Source organism: Fistularia commersonii, unplaced genomic scaffold, assembly GCF_037954325.1.
Source record: "Fistularia commersonii isolate RoL2024-O1a breed Wild unplaced genomic scaffold, RoL_Fcom_v1.0 HiC_scaffold_37, whole genome shotgun sequence".
Lineage (NCBI taxonomy): Eukaryota > Metazoa > Chordata > Actinopteri > Syngnathiformes > Fistulariidae > Fistularia > Fistularia commersonii.
Genome location: NW_028233995.1, coordinates 206,481 through 217,500, shown reverse-complemented (window position 1 = coordinate 217,500; position 11,020 = coordinate 206,481).

The following is an 11,020-nucleotide window of genomic DNA, read 5'->3' as shown; positions in this document are numbered from 1 at the left end:
CATCCTATGCTGTCTGGCTACACGCCCACCTACAACTACTTTGCAGTCACCGATCTCTTTCAGGTTACCTCGTCTATACAAGATGTAGTCTACCTGCGTGCTCCTACCTCCGCTCTTATAAGTTACCCTATGTTCCTGTTTTTTCTGGAAAAAGGTATTCACTACACCCATTTCCATCCCTTTTGCAAAATCTACCACCATCTGTCCCTCTGCATTCCTATCCTGGATACCATATCTGCCCATCACTTCTTCATCCCCTCTATTGCCTTCACCAACATGTCCATTGAAGTCTGCACCAATTACCACTCTCTCATTTCTGGGAATATTCTGCATCACTTCATCCAACTCATTCCAGAACTTCTCCTTCTCTTCAGGTTCACATCCCACCTGTGGCGCATAGCCACTAACAACACTGAGCATCACACCTTCAATTTCCAATTTCAGACTCATAAGTCTATCTGACATTCTTTTCACCTCTAGGACGTTCCTTACAAACTCCTCCTTCAAGATGACTCCTACTCCATTTCTCTTCTTGTCAGCACCATAATAGTATAACTTAAAGCCTGCTCCTAAGCTTCTAGCCTTACTACCCTTCCACCTGGTCTCCTGGACACACAGTATATCCAGCTTCCTTCTCTGCATCGTGTCCATCAACTCTCTACCTTTTCCTGTCATAGTCCCAATATTCAAAGTCCCTACTCTCAGTCCCAGGCTCTTTCCTTTCCTCCTCTCTCTCTGCTTCCGAACACGCACTCCTCCTCTTCTTCTTCTTCTTGTTCTTCGACCCACAGTAGCCCAATTTCCATTAGTACCCTGTAGGTCATCAGTACCAATGGCGGTCGTTGTTAACCCGGTCCGCGACCCATCCGGTATGGTATAGTTATGGTTGACTCGCATGTTTGGTTTTGGCAAACGTTTTACGCCGGATGCCCCTCCTGACGCAACCCTCTGCATTTATCCGGGCTTGGGACCGGCACAGGGAGACACTGCTCCGTGCCCCCCCCCCCCCCCCCCCCCCCCAAAGGCAGGCTTGGAGAGACACGGGCCAGTGCCGCCCTGAGGCTGCATTACCCTCTCTTTCTTACATTTATTATAAAAATATGCTTATCTTCCTTTTAGCTCATCACACATGTCTTTATGATTTTCAGTCCATGCCTCAGCCGGCCTGAAGCTCCACTGATGCGCATGTGCGGATGCCTCTATCTAGCGGACATAAAATAAAGACAATCATTCAAATGTGAATGAGTCGGCGTGATGCTCCGGGATGTGTGGAGCTCAGGGAGCTCCACGAGTGAGGGAGTTAAGTTAGGGCGGGGGTGCAAGTAGGCTCTAGGATTCCCCGAGTCGGGGCGAGCGATGGGTTTAGAGGCGTATCGCATTGAAGATAATGGCCGCATATCCTTCTTGGACTTTTCTAAAGCCTTTGACTCGGTCGAACATCCATTTATCATAGCAACGCTCGAACATTTTGGATTTGGTTAAATATTCAGGAATGTGATCCGTGGGCTCTATGAGAATATTCATAGCTGTGTCACCCTGCCAAGCGGCACCACTCCGAGCTTCCATGTTGATGTGGGAATCCCCCAAGGTTGCCCCATCTCACCCTATTTATTTATAATTGCTACCGAAATGCTAGCCGTTTATGTTGAAAAGAGCAACGATATCCAAAAGTTAGACGTGCTGGGGACTGAAATTGTTATTAGCCTGCTGGCAGATGACACAACCTTAGTTTTGAAAAATGAACATCAAGTCCCAATAAGTGCCGAAAACAACCAAAACATTCTCCAAGGCTTCAGGATTGTCATTAAACTTAAAGAAATGCAAACTTCTTGCGCTGCATGACTCGCCACTAAAGGAAATCAGCGATGTTTCCATGAAATCAGAAATAAAATACTTGAGCATTTTCCTATCCAAGGACCAAACGTTAAATCAATCCAGGAACATTGAATCTAAACTGAATCAAAGTAAAGCTTAATTCTAATATATGGCTCCAGAGAGATTTATCAATATTAGGCCGGATATATTTGACTAAAATGGATGTGTTTATCCAGATGTATATACCCAGCGTATTCCAATGCTGCTCCAAATCAACTCGTAAAATCTGTTAACCAAATCAATTTCAACTTTATCTGGAGGAACAGACCACACCATCTAAGAAAAATCACATATGGTGAAAGAAACAAGTGAAGGAGGGCTGAAAGTGATAGAGTCGGACTGCTTGAATGGGACATTGAAGGTGAACTGGTTGAAATCCTGGATCAAACCTCATCGTTCTTTCTGGTATTGTACTCCAAACTACTTATTCAACAAAGTCGGCGGCCTGAGTCTTCTGCTTATCTCTGACTTGGATATCAACAAGATTCCTGTCAAATGTTCAGAGTTCCATAAACAAATATTATTATACTGGAAAATGATATACGTACACAATTTCTCACCACACAGTATAATAGTTTGGAACAATCGATATGTACTGCATGGCAACAAACCTCTGTTTTACAAGGAATGCTTTGAGAAAGGTATATGGTCGATAATTGACTTGATGGATGACACTGGCAGTCCTCTGGACAATGAGCAGTTCTGTACTACACACAGATTCAAGCCTCCCATATTAGAGTTGCTAAAGTTACGAAACGCACTGCCTCGACAATTTGTATTCCTGACCAAAAATATAATGACGCACCGAACCGTACAACCACAGTTACCCCGACTATCACTCCAGGGAATCTCAATTGTGGACAGAAAGCGCGGCAACTCCTTTATTAGGAAATGTTTCACAGGAAACTTATTCCCTGGACGTCAAAAAAAAAAAAAAGGATATTTTAAATAAATTTGATGAGGAATCGATTGCCACGCTGCGAACCATGTATCTGACTCTACCCATACCCCCAAGGCAAAAGAGACCCACTTCAAAATTATGACTGACATCTACCCATCTAAGGAATTATCGAGGGTACGCTTTAATTTTGAAGATAATATTTGTACATTTTGTGAAGACAACATTGAAACCACTGACCATATATTTTTTCTCCTTCTCATTCCATCGTCACCAGTTTCCTTCTCAAAAGATGATATAACATTCTGTTTACTTATAAGCAACATAACAGATGAACTCTGTGTCAATGTTCTTTTAGGCCTGGCCAAGTTCTTCATTCACAAGAACAGAATGCAAAAATGCTCCCCAAATTTTAATGTCTTCATAAACGATTTTGAAATATAAAAAAAAAAAAAAAAAATCCTTAAAACTTATGGAAAAATCCAAAAACTAAAAAATATAGTTACCCATGTCCGAGGTTCCTTTTTTTTTTGGTAAAAAAAAAAAAACAAAAAAAAAAAACCAACTTGATTACATGTTACATTCCCCTTGCAATTTTTTTTTTTTTTTTTTCGTTTTAATTTCTTATTTGTCTATCTATTGATTTAATTACTTCCTTTTAATTTCTTTTTTTGTCTCGCACTGTAAATTTCTCACAAACCTGTAACACTATTAACTTCTCATTACATACAGAACAAATGTCCTGATGTCCGTTGCTTCCTCATCCCTGGTTGTTTCATTGACATTCAGTTCTACCTTGCTATGTTTATTTGTACATCTGTATATTTGGGTGTACTATTTATGTTCAATTAAAAACAGTTTGATGTCTGAGATTCCTTGTGAACCGCCAACTTAATTACATGTTATATTCCCCTCACAATTTTTTTTTTTCGTTTTTAATTTTATTTTTCTATCTATTTATTTAATTATATCCTTTTAATTTTCTTTTTTTGTCTAGCATTAAAAATTTCTCGCAAACCGTTAACACTATTAACTTCTGATTACTTACAGCACGAATGCGCTTATGCCCCCCCACCCCCCGCTTTTTCCGTACGGTGGCAGACACTGAGATCGAAAGCAAATGGGTGTCATTGAAATGCAGTAACAGGGTGATAACAGCCGTGTTCGAAGTGTGTAGGGGCTTATAGGAGAGCAGAAGCACGTCACGCAATTCACCTGAGTTCGGAGGATCGGGAGTACCAGGGCCCATAGCGGAGAAGCGGAAGAGCGGAGTTATGTGTCTCTTCTCAAAGGCAGGGAAGCTGGGGGGCAGCAGGACCCCTTAGACCGGCTAATGTGAGCCTTCTCCGGACATAGATCACCCGGACTTATGACTGGAGCTCCCGGACCTCTGGGCACACACATATGTGAATGAGTGGATGAGCTAATGTTGGTTTGGTTGTGGATACGTTTCGGCCAATGCTATCAGCACAGCTATGATTATCCCCAGAACGTTGAGAACGAGCTCCCGGAACTCCAGACATGCGTATATAAAAGAGTGGAATAAAGGTGTGTGTGTGTGTGTGTGTGTGTGTTTGTGTGTGTGTGTGTGTGTGTGTATACGTGTGGGACAGAAGTAATGTTGGGGACAGAAATTGTTATTAGCCTGCTGGCGGATGACACAACCTTAGTTTTGAAAAATGAACATCAAGTCCCAATAAGTGCTGAAAAAAACCAAAACATTCTCCAAGGCTTCAGGATTGTCATTAAACTTAAAGAAATGCAAACTTCTTGCGCTGCATGACTCGCCACTAAAGGAAATCAGCGATGTTTCTATGAAATCAGAAATAAAATACTTGAGCATTTTCCTATCCAAGGACCAAACGTTAAATCAATCCAGGAACATTGAATCTAAACTGAATCAAAGTAAAGCTTAATTCTAATATATGGCTCCAGAGAGATTTATCAATATTAGGCCGGATATATTTGACTAAAATGGATGTGTTTATCCAGATGTATATACCCAGCGTATTCCAATGCTGCTCCAAATCAACTCGTAAAATCTGTTAACCAAATCAATTTCAACTTTATCTGGAGGAACAGACCACACCATCTAAGAAAAATCACATATGGTGAAAGAAACAAGTGAAGGAGGGCTGAAAGTGATAGAGTCGGACTGCTTGAATGGGACATTGAAGGTGAACTGGTTGAAATCCTGGATCAAACCTCATCGTTCTTTCTGGTATTGTACTCCAAACTACTTATTCAACAAAGTCGGCGGCCTGAGTCTTCTGCTTATCTCTGACTTGGATATCAACAAGATTCCTGTCAAATGTTCAGAGTTCCATAAACAAATATTATTATACTGGAAAATGATATACGTACACAATTTCTCACCACACAGTATAATAGTTTGGAACAATCGATATGTACTGCATGGCAACAAACCTCTGTTTTACAAGGAATGCTTTGAGAAAGGTATATGGTCGATAATTGACTTGATGGATGACACTGGCAGTCCTCTGGACAATGAGCAGTTCTGTACTACACACAGATTCAAGCCTCCCATATTAGAGTTGCTAAAGTTACGAAACGCACTGCCTCGACAATTTGTATTCCTGACCAAAAATATAATGACGCACCGAACCGTACAACCACAGTTACCCCGACTATCACTCCAGGGAATCTCAATTGTGGACAGAAAGCGCGGCAACTCCTTTATTAGGAAATGTTTCACAGGAAACTTATTCCCTGGACGTCAAAAAAAAAAAAAAGGATATTTTAAATAAATTTGATGAGGAATCGATTGCCACGCTGCGAACCATGTATCTGACTCTACCCATACCCCCAAGGCAAAAGAGACCCACTTCAAAATTATGACTGACATCTACCCATCTAAGGAATTATCGAGGGTACGCTTTAATTTTGAAGATAATATTTGTACATTTTGTGAAGACAACATTGAAACCACTGACCATATATTTTTTCTCCTTCTCATTCCATCGTCACCAGTTTCCTTCTCAAAAGATGATATAACATTCTGTTTACTTATAAGCAACATAACAGATGAACTCTGTGTCAATGTTCTTTTAGGCCTGGCCAAGTTCTTCATTCACAAGAACAGAATGCAAAAATGCTCCCCAAATTTTAATGTCTTCATAAACGATTTTGAAATATAAAAAAAAAAAAAAAAAAATCCTTAAAACTTATGGAAAAATCCAAAAACTAAAAAATATAGTTACCCATGTCCGAGGTTCCTTTTTTTTTTGGTAAAAAAAAAAAAACAAAAAAAAAAAACCAACTTGATTACATGTTACATTCCCCTTGCAATTTTTTTTTTTTTTTTTCGTTTTAATTTCTTATTTGTCTATCTATTGATTTAATTACTTCCTTTTAATTTCTTTTTTTGTCTCGCACTGTAAATTTCTCACAAACCTGTAACACTATTAACTTCTCATTACATACAGAACAAATGTCCTGATGTCCGTTGCTTCCTCATCCCTGGTTGTTTCATTGACATTCAGTTCTACCTTGCTATGTTTATTTGTACATTTGTATATTTGGGTGTACTATTTATGTTCAATTAAAAACAGTTTGATGTCTGAGATTCCTTGTGAACCGCCAACTTAATTACATGTTATATTCCCCTCACAATTTTTTTTTTTCGTTTTTAATTTTATTTTTCTATCTATTTATTTAATTATATCCTTTTAATTTTCTTTTTTTGTCTAGCATTAAAAATTTCTCGCAAACCGTTAACACTATTAACTTCTGATTACTTACAGCACGAATGCGCTTATGCCCCCCCACCCATCCCGCTTTTTCCGTACGGTGGCAGACACTGAGATCGAAAGCAAATGGGTGTCATTGAAATGCAGTAACAGGGTGATAACAGCCGTGTTCGAAGTGTGTAGGGGCTTATAGGAGAGCAGAAGCACGTCACGCAATTCACCTGAGTTCGGAGGATCGGGAGTACCAGGGCCCATAGCGGAGAAGCGGAAGAGCGGAGTTATGTGTCTCTTCTCAAAGGCGGGGAAGCTGGGGGGCAGCAGGACCCCTTAGACCGGCTAATGTGAGCCTTCTCCGGACATAGATCACCCGGACTTATGACTGGAGCTCCCGGACCTCTGGGCACACACATATGTGAATGAGTGGATGAGCTAATGTTGGTTTGGTTGTGGATACGTTTCGGCCAATGCTATCAGCACAGCTATGATTATCCCCAGAACGTTGAGAACGAGCTCCCGGAACTCCAGACATGCGTATATAAAAGAGTGGAATTAAGGTGTGTGTGTGTGTGTGTTTGTGTGTTTGTGTGTGTGTGTGTGGTTGTGTATACGTGTGGGACAGAAGTAATGTTGGGGACAGAAATTGTTATTAGCCTGCTGGCGGATGACACAACCTTAGTTTTGAAAAATGAACATCAAGTCCCAATAAGTGCTGAAAAAAACCAAAACATTCTCCAAGGCTTCAGGATTGTCATTAAACTTAAAGAAATGCAAACTTCTTGCGCTGCATGACTCGCCACTAAAGGAAATCAGCGATGTTTCTATGAAATCAGAAATAAAATACTTGAGCATTTTCCTATCCAAGGACCAAACGTTAAATCAATCCAGGAACATTGAATCTAAACTGAATCAAAGTAAAGCTTAATTCTAATATATGGCTCCAGAGAGATTTATCAATATTAGGCCGGATATATTTGACTAAAATGGATGTGTTTATCCAGATGTATATACCCAGCGTATTCCAATGCTGCTCCAAATCAACTCGTAAAATCTGTTAACCAAATCAATTTCAACTTTATCTGGAGGAACAGACCACACCATCTAAGAAAAATCACATATGGTGAAAGAAACAAGTGAAGGAGGGCTGAAAGTGATAGAGTCGGACTGCTTGAATGGGACATTGAAGGTGAACTGGTTGAAATCCTGGATCAAACCTCATCGTTCTTTCTGGTATTGTACTCCAAACTACTTATTCAACAAAGTCGGCGGCCTGAGTCTTCTGCTTATCTCTGACTTGGATATCAACAAGATTCCTGTCAAATGTTCAGAGTTCCATAAACAAATATTATTATACTGGAAAATGATATACGTACACAATTTCTCACCACACAGTATAATAGTTTGGAACAATCGATATGTACTGCATGGCAACAAACCTCTGTTTTACAAGGAATGCTTTGAGAAAGGTATATGGTCAATAATTGACTTGATGGATGACACTGGCAGTCCTCTGGACAATGAGCAGTTCTGTACTACACACAGATTCAAGCCTCCCATATTAGAGTTGCTAAAGTTACGAAACGCACTGCCTCGACAATTTGTATTCCTGACCAAAAATATAATGACGCACCGAACCGTACAACCACAGTTACCCCGACTATCACTCCAGGGAATCTCAATTGTGGACAGAAAGCGCAGCAACTCCTTTATTAGGAAATGTTTCACAGGAAACTTATTCCCTGGACGTCAAAAAAAAAAAAAAGGATATTTTAAATAAATTTGATGAGGAATCGATTGCCACGCTGCGAACTATGTATCTGACTCTACCCATACCCCCAAGGCAAAAGAGACCCACTTCAAAATTATGACTGACATCTACCCATCTAAGGAATTATCGAGGGTACGCTTTAATTTTGAAGATAATATTTGTACATTTTGTGAAGACAACATTGAAACCACTGACCATATATTTTTTCTCCTTCTCATTCCATCGTCACCAGTTTCCTTCTCAAAAGATGATATAACATTCTGTTTACTTATAAGCAACATAACAGATGAACTCTGTGTCAATGTTCTTTTAGGCCTGGCCAAGTTCTTCATTCACAAGAACAGAATGCAAAAATGCTCCCCAAATTTTAATGTCTTCATAAACGATTTTGAAATATAAAAAAAAAAAAAAAAATCCTTAAAACTTATGGAAAAATCCGAAAACAAAAAAATATAGTTACCCATGTCCGAGGTTCCTTTTTTTTTTGGTAAAAAAAAAAACAAAAAAAAAAAAAACAACTTGATTACATGTTACATTCCCCTTGCAATTTTTTTTTTTTTTTTTCGTTTTAATTTCTTATTTGTCTATCTATTGATTTAATTACTTCCTTTTAATTTCTTTTTTTGTCTCGCACTGTAAATTTCTCACAAACCTGTAACACTATTAACTTCTCATTACATACAGAACAAATGTCCTGATGTCCGTTGCTTCCTCATCCCTGGTTGTTTCATTGACATTCAGTTCTACCTTGCTATGTTTATTTGTACATTTGTATATTTGGGTGTACTATTTATGTTCAATTAAAAACAGTTTGATGTCTGAGATTCCTTGTGAACCGCCAACTTAATTACATGTTATATTCCCCTCACAATTTTTTTTTTTCGTTTTTAATTTTATTTTTCTATCTATTTATTTAATTATATCCTTTTAATTTTCTTTTTTTGTCTAGCATTAAAAATTTCTCGCAAACCGTTAACACTATTAACTTCTGATTACTTACAGCACGAATGCGCTTATGCCCCCCCACCCATCCCGCTTTTTCCGTACGGAGGCAGACACTGAGATCGAAAGCAAATGGGTGTCATTGAAATGCAGTAACAGGGTGATAACAGCCGTGTTCGAAGTGTGTAGGGGCTTATAGTAGAGCAGAAGCACGTCACGCAATTCACCTGAGTTCGGAGGATCGGGAGTACCAGGGCCCATAGCGGAGAAGCGGAAGAGCGGAGTTATGTGTCTCTTCTCAAAGGCGGGGAAGCTGGGGGGCAGCAGGACCCCTTAGACCGGCTAATGTGAGCCTACTCCGGACAGATATCACCCGGAGTTATGACTGGAGCTCCCGGACCTCTGGGCACACACATATATGAATGAGTGGATGAGCTAATGTTGGTTTGGTTGTGGATACGTTTCGGCCAATGCTATCAGCACAGCTATGATTATCCCCAGAACGTTGAGAACGAGCTCCCGGAACTCCAGACATGCGTATATAAAAGAGTGGAATTAAGGTGTGTGTGTGTGTGTGTGTGTGTGTGTGTGTGTGTGTATACGTGTGGGACAGAAGTAATGTTGGGGACAGAAATTGTTATTAGCCTGCTGGCAGATGACACAACCTTAGTTTTGAAAAATGAACATCAAGTCCCAATAAGTGCTGAAAAAAACCAAAACATTCTCCAAGGCTTCAGGATTGTCATTAAACTTAAAGAAATGCAAACTTCTTGCGCTGCATGACTCGCCACTAAAGGAAATCAGCGATGTTTCTATGAAATCAGAAATAAAATACTTGAGCATTTTCCTATCCAAGGACCAAACGTTAAATCAATCCAGGAACATTGAATCTAAACTGAATCAAAGTAAAGCTTAATTCTAATATATGGCTCCAGAGAGATTTATCAATATTAGGCCGGATATATTTGACTAAAATGGATGTGTTTATCCAGATGTATATACCCAGCGTATTCCAATGCTGCTCCAAATCAACTCGTAAAATCTGTTAACCAAATCAATTTCAACTTTATCTGGAGGAACAGACCACACCATCTAAGAAAAATCACATATGGTGAAAGAAACAAGTGAAGGAGGGCTGAAAGTGATAGAGTCGGACTGCTTGAATGGGACATTGAAGGTGAACTGGTTGAAATCCTGGATCAAACCTCATCGTTCTTTCTGGTATTGTACTCCAAACTACTTATTCAACAAAGTCGGCGGCCTGAGTCTTCTGCTTATCTCTGACTTGGATATCAACAAGATTCCTGTCAAATGTTCAGAGTTCCATAAACAAATATTATTATACTGGAAAATGATATACGTACACAATTTCTCACCACACAGTATAATAGTTTGGAACAATCGATATGTACTGCATGGCAACAAACCTCTGTTTTACAAGGAATGCTTTGAGAAAGGTATATGGTCGATAATTGACTTGATGGATGACACTGGCAGTCCTCTGGACAATGAGCAGTTCTGTACTACACACAGATTCAAGCCTCCCATATTAGAGTTGCTAAAGTTACGAAACGCACTGCCTCGACAATTTGTATTCCTGACCAAAAATATAATGACGCACCGAACCGTACAACCACAGTTACCCCGACTATCACTCCAGGGAATCTCAATTGTGGACAGAAAGCGCGGCAACTCCTTTATTAGGAAATGTTTCACAGGAAACTTATTCCCTGGACGTCAAAAAAAAAAAAAAGGATATTTTAAATAAATTTGATGAGGAATCGATTGCCACGCTGCGAACTATGTATCTGACTCTACCCATACCCCCAA